The sequence below is a fragment of the Scyliorhinus torazame genome, chromosome 21 (assembly GCF_047496885.1).
Source record: "Scyliorhinus torazame isolate Kashiwa2021f chromosome 21, sScyTor2.1, whole genome shotgun sequence".
In the NCBI taxonomy this organism is placed as follows: Eukaryota; Metazoa; Chordata; class Chondrichthyes; order Carcharhiniformes; family Scyliorhinidae; genus Scyliorhinus; species Scyliorhinus torazame.
This window is the reverse complement of record NC_092727.1, coordinates 86,625,743-86,643,007: the sequence shown is the minus strand read 5'-3', so window position 1 is coordinate 86,643,007 and position 17,265 is coordinate 86,625,743. Positions and strand designations below refer to the sequence as shown.

The following is a 17,265-nucleotide window of genomic DNA, read 5'->3' as shown; positions in this document are numbered from 1 at the left end:
GTAAAAGGCAACAGTGTTAGGCAGGTATATGAATGCACGCCATCGGTTGCGCGTGCATTGCAGAGGTTAAGGTTAGGGCTGGATTCACTTGGGGATATGGGGGAGGGGGGGATATGGGGGATATGGGGGAGGGGGGATATGGGGGAGGGGGGATATGGGGGAGGGGGGATATGGGGGAGGGGGATATGGGGGAGGGGGGATATGGGGAGGGGGGATATGGGGGAGGAGGGGATATGGGGGATATGGGGAGGAGGGGATATGGGGGATATGGGGAGGGGGGATATGGGGGAGGGGGGGGATATGGGGGAGGGGGGATATGGGGGATGGGGGAATATGGGGGAGGGGGGAATATGGGGGAGGGGGGATATGGGGGAGGGGGGATATGGGTGATATGGGGGAGGGGGGGATATGGGGAGGGGGGATATGGGGGATATGGGGGAGGGGGGATATGGGGAGGGGGGATATGGGGGAGGGGGGTTATGGGGGAGGGGGGATATGGGGGAGGGGGGATATGGGGGAGGGGGGATATGGGGGATATGGGGGAGGGGAGATATGGGGAGGGGGCATATGGGGGAGGGGGATATGGGGGAGGGGGCATATGGGGGAGGGGGATATGGGGGAGGGGGGATATGGGGAGGAGGGGATATGGGGAGGCTCACCACGCCTGCTCTGACGAGGTCGTTCACCTTCTTGTGGCACTGGGTGCCTGTCCGTGGTGTCAGGGCCACAGCGGTGACGGCCTCTGCCACTTCCCTCCACAGACGCCGGCTGTGGCGTGGGGCAACTCTGCGGCCGTGCCCGGGATACAGGGCGTCCCTCCTCTGCTCCACCGTGTCCAGGAGCGCCTCCACATTGCGTGACTCGAACCTCGGGGCTGAGCGACGGCCAGCCATCCAGTCGGGTGTTGCGGTCGGGTGTTCCAGTCGGGTGGGGGGGAGCAGCGCGGCCTTATGAGCCGTCACGCCGTGCAGCGCGTATGACGCTGCACGGCGTGAACCACTGCGCAAGCGCGGATCCCGTTACGTCGCTGCTAGCCCATTTCGGGCCGGAGACTATCGACCCATTTTTCCGACGTGACGCAAGTCGGATTTGCGCCGATTTTTGCGCCGATCGGCGGACTTTCCGCCGATAACGGAGAATTCCGCCCCTGATCTTTTGGCTGAGTGTGGGGAGTTAATAAGGAACATGCTCTCCAGCTCACATACACCAGCTCAGTGAAAGTTTACAGAGAGCAGCGAGTGCCTGCCTGTTGCGTGTAAGTTCTTTCTTTATGGATATATTAGTTAGTGGGTGATGGGGGATGGGAAGGAGGGGGGGGAGCTGATGTATTTGGATTTGTGGAGTTGCTCAGTCCTGTCGGAGGGAGGAGGATCCCGCCTTTGCTGCATTGTGCACTGATCCTATTAAAGGCATTAGCAGCATTCCAAGGTACCTCATTCTCTCTGCTATCCTGTTTCCTGCCTGTGATCTCGTTACCTTCCCGGATTTTTTAATAGCACCGAGTAAATGAAAGTCCTCTGCCTGCCAGGCAGGGTGCTCCAGCCGTGCAGTGTAAGTACCTGTTCTGAGATGTGTGTGTGTGAGTAGCTTGCCATCATTCTGTGTGAGGGTTGGCCCCTCTCTGCCTTACTTTGCTATTGTCAGACTGTTGCTGCTGTGCAGGAATTCCTCAGGACTGAGGAGGGCTCAGCTACCAGAATCGTATCCCAGGGCTCTGGCTTGACTCAGTTGGATTCTGTCAAAATGTTGACGGGTCCCTTGTAAATTTATATATTTTTAATCTCACTCCCTTCAGAGGCCCAGAGGGTGGAGGAATACTGTCTGAAGTGAGAATTCTTCAGTCGCAGAGTGTGTTACGGCTAACTACCAACCCCCTCCCCCCCAGTACTGAGTTGCGATGTGTCTGATATGGTCTGAAGCAGCAGTCTATTAACAGACATTTCTGAAGGGTTTTGGACTGGCAGCGGTGTTTGTGGGGTAACCTGAGGGGCTTTCTGTACTGACCCATCTCTGCAGATTCTGCTGCACCTCATGTTAAACTTGGGCAACTCCCCACCCCCCACAGTTTTGATAAGATGGTACGTTTGAGCCGGGACCCAATTTATTTGTGTTTTTTTTCTTTTAAAGTTTAGATTAGCCAATTATTTTTTTCCAATTAAGGGGCAACCATCCACTTAACCTGCACATCTTTGGGTTGTGGGAGTGAAACTCTCGCAGACACGAGGAGAATGTGCAAACTCCACACGGACAGAGACCTGGGGCCGGGATCGAACCCATGTCCTCAGTGGCGTAGGCAGCAGTGTTAACAGCTGTGCAACGTGCCGCCGCAGTCCCATTTTGTTTGTGATGTAAGTTGCTTCAGAGCTTACACATTCGCCGTTGACGTATTTCCAGCAAAACTGATTTAATTATTTTCCTCTCTCACTGTACTTTATTTCCCCAATGCTTCTTTATCAAGCACTGATGAAGGGCTGAGGTTCCCAAAAGACCATAAGACGTAGGGGCAGAAGTAAGCCACTCGGCCCATTGAGTCTGCTCCGTCATTCAATGAGATCATGGCTCATTTGATAGAATCCTTATAATAAACCTCATGAGGCCCACGGGATACCTTAATCGATCTCCCCATGGAATTCAATCTTCCCCACGAGTGGGCAGAGGCCCGCCCAGCTGGGTCTCGTTATTAGACTATCTGAAAGCTGACCCGGACAGGGACCGGCATTCTGGTAGTCCCGACGGGGACATATTGTGTGTATGCCGCTATAGCGGCCATTTCCTTTGACCAGAATATACCACCGTTTACCTAACTACTCGGGCCTCCTGGGTCTTCATACTGGCAGTGAGGTAAAAGCAGCAATTACGATTGGGCCACATTGGGATCTTGCCGCGCAGTAACATGTTCGGTGAAGTTTAAAAATGCTGCACTTTAGGAAATTAAAGGTCATCGGTGCAGGCCTGCAGAATTGGGCCCAATATGCCGAGCGAATGCGGTACTTCCAGGCAAATGGCATCAGTGGAGAGGACCAACGGAAGGTAATCTTCCTGACAGTCTGTGGGGCCCCAACCTTCAGCATAATCAAAAGCCTAACATCCCACCAGTGCCGTATGCAAAGTCCTTTGATGAACCATAGAACCGTAGAATTCCTACAGTGCAGAAGAAGGACATTTTGGCCTGTAGAGTCTGCACCGACCCTCTGAAACAGCAGGCTACCTAGGCCCATTCCCCCACCCTATCCCCGTAACCCCACCTAATCTGCATATCTTTGGACACTGAGGGGCATTATAGTATGTCAAATCCACCTAACCCACACATCTTTGCACTGTGGGAGGAAACAGTAGCATCCGGAGGAAACCCACGCAGGCACTGGGGGAAGTATAAACTGCACACAGACAGTCACCCAAGGCCGGAATTGAACCCGGGTCTCTAGCGCTGTCAGGCAGCAGTGCTAACCACTGTGTCGCTGTGCTGCCCCTCTGCCACCCCTGGTGGAGCTGGTGAACTTGTGGAGTTGGTGTCCAATCGTTATCATAGAATCATAGAAATTACAGTGCAGAAGGAGGGCATTTGGCCCATCGGGTCAGTTATACCCACGCCTCCATGCTATCCCCATAACCCAACATAACCTTTTGGCCCTCAGGGGCAATTTAGCATGGCCAATCCGCCTAACCTGCACATCTTTGGACTGTGGGAGGAAACCCACGTAGACACAGGGAGAAAGTGCAAACTCCACACAGACAGTCACCCAAGGTTGGAATTAAACCTGGGTCCCTGGTGCTGTGAGGCAACAGTGCTAACCACTGTTCCATCTGCCGCCCCTCTACCATCATGATCCGTAGCTCCAGAGTGCAACATGCAATTGAACTGTCACACACCAATTTCTATATTATGCTGAAGGTTTATCAGGATTACTTAAAGTCGAGCGCCCGGTCGAAGAATCAACAGCCATGCCGGAAATTCCTGCCACGCCACTCCGATGCAGAGACGCGATTCTCCGGTGACCGGAGAATCGGTACCAGTCGCGCATGCGCGGTCGATGCGGCGCCGGTCGGGGGCCGTGTAAAACGGCCCTTTGCGGTGATTCTCCGCAGCCGACTGGCCGGCTTCCCGCTGAGTTCCGCTGATGTGGTTCCAACCTGGTACCACCCAGCGGGAACTTGGACCCACAGCCATGGTGGCCATCCTAGTGGGGGGGGGGGATCAGACTCCGGGCGGGGGCCTGCGTGACGGCCAGGCCCGCAATCGGGGGCTACGATCGTCGGGCGCGCGCAGTCTGGAGGGCACCTATCTCCTTCTGCGCGGGCCCGCAGTGTGGCTCCGCCATGTTGCGCGGCGCGGGCGCGAAATTGGCCACCAAGCGCATACGCGGACCCGCGTCGGCAGTGCAGGGCCGCGTATCAGCGCCGGAGCTGCATGCACTCCGGCACCGTGCTGGACCCCTGTGGGCCACTGAATCGCTGGGCCAAGAGGCCCTTTGACACCGACGGGAAACACTCCAGTGTTTACGCCGGCGTCAACACTTAGCCGGGATTTTGGAGAATCCCGGCCTAGATCAATGGAGCTGTGAGGCAGCAGTGCTAACCATTGTGCCACCGTGCCGCCCTGACCTGAAACTGTCCACTCTTATGCAACGGTACCCATTTAGCACGGTTGCGCAAACTCCAGTGAATCAATAGCGGACTTTCTGACGTGACTCCAAAAGCTGGCAGAGCCTTGTGAGTTGGTCCAGCCCTCTCCGAGATGTTAAGGGACTGTTTGATGTGCAGGATTAATAACCTGGCAACTCAGAGGAAGTTGTTGACAGAGCCAACATTGGTCCTGAAAAGTGCCATTGAGCTAGCCCTGTCACGTGAGAATGCTGAGACAGGGTTCAGGAATTCCAAGTATTCTGACTGCAGTGTCCATAGCATTGGACGACCCCCATACAGGAGTGCAGCGCCCCCTCGGGGCAGTGCTTGCATGGCCATATCGCCACCGAAACAACAACCAAGTACATAATGTTACATCCAGACTCACTGGTCAAGGGCTACCACAGACCAATGTGACACCTCCCTGGAGGACGAGGAGAAGTACCAGCGACATGTCTAGGCCTGCAGTTGCGTGGCAACCAAGGCCGCCAGAATCAGCAAAGAACGCGTCGCCCTGGGCAGATGACAAGATCGCCTCGTGCCAGGGCCGACTCATTTATTCCCCACTCCTCCCCCCCCCCTGCCCTCTCACCATCACCAATGAGACTGGAAGCCTCGGGATTAACCTGCTTTCTCAGGTTTAACTGTGCCTAGCTGGGTTCTACACCTGCAGTGAGGTGAGGACAACCTTAGGGATAGGGTGACCAACTCTGACTTCCTGGAGGTTTCATCACCTTCCATCCATTAGTTGCCGAATACATCCATATTTGTGACTCACGGCCTTCCGATCCCAATTGGAAAGCAAAAAGACTCATAACCCAATTGAACGATGTTTGACTGCCAGCCAAACAGTTGTCTTTTATTTTTGCATTTTCAATATTTTTATACCTGGCCAAGAGAAATGTTAATGAAGTGCCTCAATGAATTTTCTGCAGGGTTGGGTTGCACACAACAGTGTCCAGGAGATAGATCTTCAATTCCTGGAGGCTCCAGGCAAATCCTGGAAGGTAGAAAACCCTACTTGGAGAGAGAACAGATGATTTCACGGCATCCCATTGGGCCAGGAGGAGCAGGAATGTTTCATCCTGGCCCCCAATCTCTCGCACCATCCTGCTCTACCACGATAGGACCAACCCCCTGCTGCCCCCACCACTTTGAGATCGGGAACTTCTTGGTTACCCATGCATGACTGGACCTCACTCCCACCATGATGATAAGTAAAAGTTTGTCCCATTAAACTAGCTGCTTTAGTATAGTAACTTACCATATCACTGTCCTTGTGAGATTCAGCTGATTTTTACACTCAGGAAAGCTCACTCAGAGCTTTGTTGTTTTTAAATTTGGGGTTTTCCATGTTTACTTACACTCCAATGATATGTGGCGAGATTCTCCGAGCCGCCACACCGAAATTGCGATCGGCACAGGGGGAGAATGGGCGTTGACATCGAAATCCAGCGCAACGTCGGTCCCCGGAGAATCGGCGTGAATCGGCGTGAATCTACACGTCGCTGGTAGGGGGCCATTGACAGAGGCCCCTGTGGCGATTCTCCAAATGCAACTGGCCAAGTTCCGACAGCGTGGGTCTCTCATGGTCCCACCCGTCGGGAACTCGGTGGGTGGGACCATGAGGGACCACGTGGGGATCCTTCACCGGGAGGCGGCCAGGCTATCGATCGGGGGCCACCGATCCGCGGGCGTACATAATCTCAGGGGGGCCTATCTTTTTGGTGCCGGTGTGGGTCCGCCATGTCGCGCCGGGTGGCAGGCGCAGGCCGCCGCCGTGCGAATGCGCGGACCCCCGACCTGACGTGCAGTGCCCCGTATCTGCAGCCGGAGCTGCAAGGAGCACTCCGGGGCCCTCCTATACCCATCCAGGTAGGAGAATCTTCAGGAGTGTCCAGAGTGATTCATGCGCGTTGTCACACTGGAATGGGGACATAGCCCCATTATTAGAGAATCCTGCCCATGTTAATTTTTTGTCATTTGTGGGCTCTATTGACAAGCAACAGGAGAGAGTGCCAAAGCAAGCTGGACTGAATCACCATCAGCATCCATCCTTCTCCTGCAGTGAGAAGCCTCAGGGTTGGTCTTCTTCTGATGGGATCCATATGGTGGCAATCATAGGTCTTATCCATTGGTACATCCAACACATCACATCTACACCCCCCACAACCCCACTCCTCCCTACCCCTCACTCCACAGCCCTCTCCACCTTCCAGATTTGGCAGCCACATTGCATCATCCTAATTGAACAACATTCAATTTGTGTAGCTCTGCTTCCTATCTTGTGACACAAGGGATAATGTCCCTGCCTCTGAACCATAAGTTCTAAGTTCACATCCATTTTTTATAAATTTAGAGTACACAATTATTTTTTTTCTCAATTAAGGGGCAATTTAGCATGGCCAATCCACCTACCCGGAACATCTTTGAGTTGTGGGAGTGAAACCCATGCAGACATGGGGAGAACGTGCAAACTCCACACGGGCAGTGACCCAGGGCCGGGATTCGAACCCGGGTCCTCAGCGCCGCAGTCCCAGTGCTAACCACTGCACCACATGCAGCCCCATTTAAAAAAAATATAAATTTAAAGTACCCAATTAATTTTTTCCAATTAAGGGGCAATTTAGCATGGCCAATCCACCTACCATGCACACCTTTGGGTTGTGGGGGTGAAACCCACGCAGACACAGGGAGAATGTGCAAACTCCACATGGACAGTGACCCAGGGCCGGGATCGAACCCGGGTCCTCAGCGCCATAGACAGCAGTGCTAACCACTGTGCGAACTTTCTGCCCCTAAATTCACATCTAACCCCTTTGGCCAAGGATTGTATGTTCGTAATGTGACCAAACAGATTTGAGTATCAACTTGTGAATCCTTCCAATATGCTAATTGTAAGGCTTTAAGAATTGGAGAGATTCTTCATTAGCTGATGTGATGGGAGCCTATAGAATATCCCTATAGTGCAGAAGAGACCAATCGGCCCATCGAGTCAGCACCAACCCTCCAGATGAGCACTTCACCTGGGCTCAATCTTCTGCCATATCCGCGTAACCCAGCGCATTGATCATGGTCAATCCACCTAACCTGAACATCTTTGGACTGTGGGAGGAAACCGGAGCACCCAGCGGAAACCCAAGCAGACACGAGGAGAACGTGCAAACTCCACACGGGCAGAAACCCAAGGCCGGAATTGAGCCCTGACGCTGTGAGTCGGCTAACCACTGTACCACCGTGCCGCTCCTCTACCACCCTTATCCATAGCTCCAGAGTGCAACATGCAAGTGAACTGTCACCCACCATTTCCTGTATTACGCAGAAGTTTTATTAGGATTACTTGAAGTCTAGGTGCGACACCTGGTGACACCTAAAGAGTAACCTTGTACCAGTGCTACCAGATGAGTGAGCGCAGCATTACTTTAATAATGTAACGCCACTACACCAGTGTATAGCTTTATTATACTTTATATTGTTCCCTGCAATAAAACAACCTGAAGCATTTTACGCAGTCAGCAATCCGGGGGGGAAACTTTCGCCATTACATGGAGCAAAGGATCATGTTCGGCAACAATAAACAGACTGCCCAGTCTTTTTTTAAAATGACTAATTAAGGAAAGAGACCAGTATAATTGAAACAGCCCCCGAGCAGTTTGTGCTGGGAGCTGTCACCGTTCTGTGTGAGGTTGTGTTTCTTAGTTAGTGATTGGGTCAAATGTCAAACCAAGCCTGTGCTGTTTGCTTTCCAAATGATTGGAGACGGTGCGGAAGTGACTGTTCAGCCCGAAGACTAGACGAAGAATTACAGATGTTAAGAAGTAAGATAATACAGGATATAATCGAACAGAGCTTGTAACTCCTGCAGGAATTGTTCTCTCAGATGAGGCCTTGTGTTTGTGTGTGTGTGTGTTGTGCTGTTCCAGGACAGAGCCAACAAGGTGGTATTAAATGGAATTAATGTGCTGTATAAAGCTTGGGATTGACTGTGGGAGTGAGTAGTTGGTGATATCTTTCAAATAGAAGTGGTTTGATGGCCACAGACGAAAGTTCTGCACTGACTTGGAACTGACAGACAGTTTCTGATTTGACTTGAAGCAGTAAGTAATCGTTGAGGCAGAACTGATTTTTCACTTGTTCTGTGTGGCTGCCCACTCACCAGGCTGCTTGCTTGCTGTTACTTCAGATAATGCACCGGCTGAGCTAGAACTGAACCTTACAGACCAGAAAACTACTGCCCTCGGTACTTACCCTGAGATGAATTCAGTGATCTCAGTTACAGTGGGTTGACATTCCCATTCCTGATCTCCACACAGTAACCCCTGATTGATAATGCACATGTGTGAGGGTGTTGGCTGGGAGCAGAGTCAGATTCAATTGTGATGCTCTCCATGGTTGAATGACCCCTACATACTGTTATGGTTCGCACATTAAGAGTAATTATGTAGGTGACGTACCTCATGGGATATCATGGAATGTGGATCAGTGTGGTCAAGAGAATTAAAAAGAAAGATTTTCATTTATATCGTGCTTTTCATATCCACTGGTCATCTCAAAGCGCTTTGCACCCAATTAAGTTATTTTTGAGGTGTAGTCTTTGTTGTAATGTGGGAACCGCAGCTGCCAGGTTGTGGGAAACAAACTCCCACAAACAGCAAGGTGATAATAACCAGATAATCTGTTTTTTGTGAAGCTTACTGAGGGATCAGTATTCACCAGGACAGCAGGAATAATTCCCTTTCCTCTTCAGATTGTTGCACACACTGCTTGGGGCAGCACGGTAGCACACGTTGCTTCACAGCACCAGGGTCCCAGGTTCTATTCCCCGCTGGGTCACTGTCTGTGCGGAGTCTGCACATTCTCCCCGCATCTGCGTGGGTTTCCTCCGGGTGCTCCGGTTTCCTCCCACAGTCCAAAGACCGGCAGATGAGGTGGATTGGCCATGGTAAATTGCCCTTAGTAACCAAAAAGATTAGGAGGGGTTATTGGGTTACGGGGATAGGGTGGAAGTGAGGGCTTCAGTGGGTCGGTGCAGACTCGATGGGCCGAATGGCCTCCTTCTGCACTGTATGTTCTATGTTGTCTTGGGATCTTTCATATCCATCCCAGCAGACAGCTTGGGGCCTCGGTTCAACAGCTCATCCTAACGGTGCCACCTCCAACAGCAGAGCCCCCCTCCCCCCCATACAAATATCGTGGGGGTGACATGTTATAACGTGTTCTTTTGGAAACGGATTAAAATCAGTGAAAAATTCCTGAGGTGCAGCTCTGTGTTATCTGATTGTGTTGAATTGAGCTCAACTTGGGGTAAAGTAATTGTGGCTGCACTGTAGCAAATACTGAAACCCATTATTCACTTGAATTGGGCGAAGGGGCTGCAGTGGTGTTTTGGGGAGGGTGGTGGCAGGGGTGTGTGTGTGGTGATGGTGAGAGGGTGTGTCGTGATGGTGAGAGGGTGTGCGGTGATGGTGCGAGGGTGTGTGTGGTGATGGTGGGAGGGTGTGTGTGGTAATGGTGGGAGGGGGTGGGAGGTGATAGTGGGAGGGGGGGTGTGGTGATGGTGGGAGGGGTGTGTGGTGATGGTGGGAAGGAGTGTGATGATAGTGGGAGGGGTGTGTGGTGATGGTGGGAGGGGTGTGTGGTGATAGTGGGAGGGTGTGTGTGGTGATGGTGGGAGGGGTGTGTCTTGATAGTGGGACGGGGTGTGTGGTGATGGTGGGAGGGGTGTGTGGTGATAGTGGGAGGGGGTGTGTGGTGATGGTGGGAGGGGTGTGTCTTGATAGTGGGACGGGGTGTGTGGTGATGGTGGGAGGGGTGTGTGGTGATAGTGGGAGGGGGTGTGGTGATGGTGGGAGTGGTGTGTCGTGATAGTGGGAGGGGTGTGGTGATGGTGGGAGGGGTGGGAGGTGATAGTGGGAGGGGGTGTGAGATGATGGTGGGAGGGGTGTGTGGTGATAGTGGGAGGGGGGTGTGGTGATGATGGGAGGGGTGTGGTGATAGTGGGAGGGGGTGTGAGGTGATGGTGGGAGGGGTGTGAGGTGATAGTGGGAGGGGGTGTGTAGTGATGGTGGGAAGGGTGTGTGGTGATAGTGGGAGGGGGTGTGAGGTGATGGTGGGATGGGTGGGAGGTGATAGTGGGAGGGAGTGTGAGGTGATAATGGGAGGGGTGTGTGGTGATAGTGGGAGGGGGTGTGTGGTGATGGTGGAAGGGGGGTGTGGTGATGATGGGAGGGGTGTGTGGTGATAGTGGGAGGGGTGTGTGGTGATGGTGGGAGGGGTGTGAGGTGATAGTGGGAGGGGGGTGTGGTGATGGTGGGAGGGGTATGTGGTGATAGTGGGAGGGGGTGTATCGTGATGGTGGGAGGGGTGTGAGGTGATAGTGGGAGGGGGGTGTGGTGATGGTGGGAGGGGTGTGTGGTGATAGTGGGAGGGGGTGTATCGTGATGGTGGGAGGGGTGTGAGGTGATAGTGGGAGGGTGCGATCATGTGTCTGTCCACATGAAACATCCCTTCCTCACTTTTGCTTTCCAACCACCCACGAGATAAAGTTAAACATCCTTTAGGCTGTTGACTGCTTATTGTAGCAGTGCACTAGCTATTAGCGATTCTTGTATTTAGACTCCGCCACTGTTTGTCTCTCACCTTTAAGGAAATATTTGGATCTGACTTTCTCAGACCCAACGTGATGTAATTGTCACTTCCCCACATTAAATCCATTTCAGTGTCCCTTACCCACATTAAATCCATTTCAGTGTCCCTTGAGAACAAAAATCTGGCCTGATGGTCTGAGGGACTGCCTTACTGTCCGAGGCTCTATCTTCTCAATGAAACCTTGAAGTGTGGACCTGTCTGCCCTCAGAAAAAATTCTAACGGACTAACTCGAAAATATAATGGCAAGTGGAATCAAGGGAAACCCAAAGATGTTTTATAAATGCCTAATGGCAGCACGGTAGCATGGTGGTTAGCACAATTGCTTCACAGCTCCAGGGTCCCAGGTTCGATTCCCGGCTTGGGTCACTGTCTGTGCGGAGTCTGCACGTTCTCCCTGTGTGTGCGTGGGTTTCCTCCGGGTGCTCCGGTTTCCTCCCACAGTCCAAAGATGTGCAGGTTAGGTGGATTGGCCATGCGAAATTGCTCTTTGTGTCTAAAATTGCCCTTAGAGTTGGGTGGGGTTACTGGGTTATGGGGATAGGGTGGAGGTGTGGACCTTGGGTAGGGTGCTCTTTCCAAGAGCCGGTGCAGACTCGATGGGCCGAATGGCCTTCTTCTGCACTGTAAATTCTATGATTCTGTAAATCCTATGATAAGGAGCAAGTGGGATTCAGTAACTAAGGAAAGAATAGGGCCAATTATAGACCGATGGTTTCTAAGCAATACATTGCACCGGAGGTAGAGCAGACATTGTAGTTAAAGACAAGGGGCGCGATTCTCCACCCCCACGCCGAAGTGGCCACGCCGTCGTGAACGCCGTCGAGGTTCACAACGGCGCGGAACAGCCCCGGTCGCGACCGATTCAGGCCCTGACAATGGGCCAGTATCGGGGCCGCGTCATCTACCCGCGCGAGGCCTTGTCGCCCGCGTAAAAGAGGAGCCGATTAGATGATGCGGCCGGCGCCGCATAACGGACGTCATCCGCGCATGCGCGGGTTGGCCGGCGCCAACCCGCGCATGCGTGGTTGCCGTCCTGGCCACATCCGCCCCGCAAGAAGATGGGGGACGGATCTTGCGGGGCGGCGGAAGGAAGGAGGTCCTCCTTCAGAGAGGACGGCCCGACGATCGGTGGGCACCGATCGCGGGCCACCCCACATTTAAGGTACCCCCCTGTGCAGGATCCCCCCTCGCCCCCCCACAGGCCGCCCCCCCCAGCGTTCACGCACCGCCCACGACTGTAGCGACCAGGTGTGGACGGCGCTGGGGGAAACCTGCAGTTTTGGCCTGGCCGCTCGGCCCATCCGGGCCTCAGAATCGCGGGGGTGCCGGAGAATCGCCATTTTGGGTATCTCCGGCGATTCTCCGGCCTGCGGCCCGCGAAACCCGACTGGCCCGTTCCCGCCGCTCGGGAGAATCGCGGGAGGGCGTCGGACCGGCGGCCCCGGAAATTTCGGTGGCCCAGGCGATTCTCCCAACCGGCGCGTGAGTGGAGAATCGCGCCCTAGGACTGTCAAATATTGGATGGGACAAACATAGTGAGGTATGAAATGGAATGTAGCCCTGGCTGCTGAGAGAAACAAGGGAAGAAATAGCAGACACCATGACCATCCTTTTCAAATCTCCTCTAACTGCAGGAATGTTCCTGCAGGGCTGTTGATGTCGCACCCTTGTTGAAAAAGAGGAGGAAGGAATAGTCTGAGTAATTACAGGCCAGTCAGTCTAACCATGACAGCAGGAAGATTATTGAACATAATTCTGAAGCGTGGTGTAAATTGTCATTTAGAGAGGCATGGATTAATCAAGGACAGTAACCATGTATTTGCCAAGCGAAGGTTGTGTCCGAGTGCCATGATTGAAGTTTTTAAGAAAGTAACAAGGGGAATGATGCAGTAACACATTTGACATGGTCTACATAGGTTTCAGTGAGGCTTTTGACAAGGACCCACATGCTGGACTGATCAGTAAATTAAAAGCTGATGGGATCTAAGGGAAAGTGACATGTTGGGAAATTGGCATGGGTTATGGTTGACTGATGTTGGCTGGGAGGTTCTCCAGTGAGGTTCTGCTGGCCCTTTGCTGATTGTGGTATGAGGCAATGTGTTAGACATACCTTATAGGCTATCCCTGCAAATGGGGTGATTTAAAATAAATTCATTTATGGATGTGGGCATCACTGGCTAGGCCAGCTTTTATTGCCCATTCCTAGTTGCCTTTCAGAAGGTGGTGGTGAGCTGCCTTCTTGAACCACTGCAGTCCTGGAGGAGTAGGTACACTCACAGTGCTGTGAGGGAGGGAGTTCCAGGATTTTGACCCAGCGACAGTGAAGGAACAGTGATATATTTCCAAGTCAGGATGATGAGTGACTTGGAGGAGAACTTCCAGGAGGTGGGTTCCCAGGTATCTGCTGTTTTTGTCCTTCTAGATGGAAGCTACGTTTGTCCTGAGTTAGGAAGGTGCTGCCTAAGGAACTTTGGCAAGTTCATGAAATGCATCTTGTAGATGGTACAGATGGCTGCTATTGTTCGTCAGTGGTGTAGAGATTGAATGTTTGTGGAAGGAGGAGCAGTCAAGCGGGCTGCTTTGTCCTGGATGGTGTCGAGCTTCTTGAGTGTTGTCGGAGCTGCACTCGTCCAGGCAAGTGAAGAGTATTCCATTACACTCCTGACTTGTGACTTGTAGATGGTGGACAGGTTTTGAGGGGTCAGGAGTTGAGTTACTCGCTGCAGGATTCCTAGCCTTTGACCTGCTCTTGTAGCCACAGTTTAAAAAAATAATAATTTAGAGTACCCAATTCATTTTTTCCAATTAAGGGGCAATTTAGTGTGGCCAATCCACCTAGCTGCACATCTTTGGGTTGTGGGCGCGAAACCCATGCAAACATGAGAAGAATGTGCAAACTCCACACGGACAGTGACCCAGAGCTGGGATTGAACCTTGGACCTCGGCACTTTGAGGCAGCAATGCTAACCACTGTGCCACAATGCTGCCTTGTAGCCACAGTTTTTATATGGCTAGTCCAGTTCACTTCCGGTCAATGGTACCCCCCAGAATGTTGATAGTGGGGGAATTCAGCGATGGTAATGTCATTGAATGTCGAGGGATGATGGTTAGATCCTCTCTTGTAGGAGATGGTCATTGCCTGGCACTTGTGTCCTGATTTCCTTTGATGAATCAAAAGATGGTTGCTGGGGCTGACTCATGATCTGCAGACTGGTGCATTGAGCATTTCTTGTTATGTCGGATGTCTTTCCGTGTATTATCAGTTTGGCGCAATGAGCGTTGTTTTCTCCTCTTGCATCTTTCCTCTTCGGTTTGTTGTTGTTGGGTCTCAAAATGTTGGGATCTTTCCCACAGACTCTGCTGCCACCTGGTTCAATCCAAAGTTATGCTGCGGGATTCTCCATTGGCGGGATCCTCCGCCGCGCCAGCAGCGCACCCATGCCCTCACGTTTCCTCATAGTGTGGGGTGGCCCACAATGGGAACCCCTTTGGCCGACTGTGGGAATGGAGAATCCCGCTGCTGGCGGGGCCGCGCCACGCCATGGTGGAAAACGGGGCTGGGGGGACGGAGAATCCAGTCCATGGTCTCCAATGGGGTGATGTCAATGTTCCCTTTCTCTATGTTGGTTTTCAGCACATCCTTGAAGTGTTTGTTCTGTCCTCTGGTGCGTCCTCCCTGACTGAGCTGGGAGAAGAAGGCCGGCTTTAGGGGCCTGATATCTGACATCCAAACTATATGACCAACCCAATGAAGCTGATGGTAGATGATCATAGCTTCGATGCTTGTGGTGTCTGTTGTGAGAGGGTACTGATCTTGGTACATCTGTCCTCCCACTTAATATGTAGGATTCTCCATTGATGGGATGACTCCAGTACATTGCGGTGCCTCCTATACGTTGCCATGTTCCAGCCCCATTCAGTAAGGAAGGTAGACCAAGAGTTTTGTTTCAGTTTTGATGCCGTGATCTTCAAACACTCGCTTCCTCAGGTGGTCACGAGGCTGCACCAGCAGATTTCAGGCATTGTTGGATTTGTTTGTCAATGTCAGCCTTCAGTGAATGTTAACTTACAAGGTGCTGGAAGTGTTTCATATTGTCCAGGCACACCATCAATCCTAGTATGGGGCTGAGAAGTGTGCATTTGGAACTTGCTGATGGAGAACTTTGGTTTCCTGAATGTTGCGTGTAAGTCCTGTCTTCTTGCACACCTCAGTAAAAAGGTCAATGATTCACTGAGTTCAGTATCCAACACAAATTCCACTGCAGCATCCTCAGTGAGGAGCTCAATGATTGAGCTGCGGGTGATCTTAATTTTTGATTGGAGATTTTGACATTAAATAGTTTACCATCTAGTCAATAAATAAGCTGCACTCCAGCAGGGAGCTTATTTCCAGTCAGATGGAGCATGGCAGCAAGGAAGATCGAAAAAGAATTGAGATGAGGGCACAACCTTGTTTGACTCCTGTCGTAACCTCATAAGGGGCTGTGATGGGTTCATTTCTAGGAGTCTGCGCATCCCTTCCGGTTTGTGGTATAAAGCAATGATTTTTTTTTTGAAAAATATGTTTTTATTAAGAATTTTTCAACAATATTTTCCACCTTACAAACAACTGCCACCCCCCACCCCTCCCCCGTAACAAAGAAAAGAAAGAGAACTTGCGTGGCAAGACATGAACATGGCAAGTCAATACGATACAGAACTTTGTACATTGGATTCATCTCGTGCATGTCAGTTTCCGGATCATTCATGTGTTTTCTTGCTCAAATGCCCCCCAAAGAAACCCCCCTTCCCACCCCCCCCTCCTTCTCCCCCCCCCCCCCAACGAACGATGCCCCCCCCCCCCCCCCCCGCGCCCCCCCCCCCCCCCCCCCCCCCCCGGGTTGCTGCTGCTGCTGTCTGACCTTCATCTAACGCTCCGCGAGATGGTCTAGGAACGGTTGCCACCGCCTGTAGAACCCCTGCGCAGACCCTCTCAAGGCAAACTTTATCCTTTCCAACTTGATAAACCCAGCCATATCATTTATCCAGGCCTCCACGCTGGGGGGCTTCGCCTCCTTCCATATTAGCAAGATCGTTCGCCGGGCTACTAGGGACGCAAAGGCCAGAATGCCGGCCTCTTTCGCCTCCTGCACTCACGGCTCGTCCACTACTCCAAATAGTGCTAGCCCCCAGCTTGGCTTGACCCGGACTTTCAACTTGGATACTGTTCCCGCAACTCCCCTCCAGTGCCGGGCATGACCAAAACATATGGACATGGTTCGCCGAACTTCCTGAGCACCTCCCACATCAGTCCTCCACCCCAAAAAACCTACTCAGCCTCGCCCCCGTCAAATGCGCTCTATGAACCACCTTAAATTGTATCAGGCTAAGCCTGGCACACGAGGAAGAGGAATTAACCTGTGGTAGTATGTATTGGGGGTCATGTGGGACTGGAAGCCCTAATGTCATTGGCTGACAGATCCCGGGTCCTGGTTGGCTGTTGACCTCTAGCTCCGCCCTGAAGGCGGAGTATAAGAAGCCGGAGTCCTCCCCCGCAGGCCAGTCTACTATTGAGCTGCGGGGGAACAGACACGCTTAATAAAGCCTCATCGACTTCACTCTATTCGTCTCACGGCGTCTTTGTGCGCTACAATTTATTAAGCGTGCCTAAAAAGGACTATGGAGCTCAGGATCATTCCAGAATGCCTGAGGATCAGCCCCCACGCAGTGAACGCGGCAGCAGCCTTCAAGCACTGGCAGACTTGTTTCGAGGCCTACCTCAGAACGGCCACCGGCCGGGTCACAGAAGACCAAAAACTACAGGTCCTGCACTCGAGGGTGAGCACGGAGATCTTCTCCCTCATCGAAGACTCTGAGGATTTCCAGACGGCGTTCGCAGCACTGCAAAGTCTCTATGTCCGCCCAGTTAACCAAATCTACGCTCGCTACCAGCTCGCGACGAGACGGCAAGGTCCCGGAGAATCGATGGACGAATTCTACGCCGCGCTGCTGAT

The 17,265-nt window shown here is 52.4% G+C and overlaps 1 protein-coding gene across 3 annotated transcripts in view; it reads left to right on the top strand.

Annotated features, from left to right (window-relative positions):
* The first annotated feature begins 1,353 nt into the window (after positions 1–1,353).
* Positions 1,354–17,265, top strand: part of tmem98 (transmembrane protein 98) — a 106,073-nt gene continuing 90,161 nt past the window's right edge. The window contains exon 1 of one of the 3 annotated variants that reach the window (XM_072487018.1): positions 1,354–1,428. The gene's annotated coding sequence lies outside the window, so the exon portion shown is untranslated. Of the gene's footprint in view, positions 1,552–8,300; positions 8,442–17,265 lie in introns of those variants that run through there. The other 2 variants (XM_072487016.1, XM_072487017.1) reach the window with 2 other exon arrangements.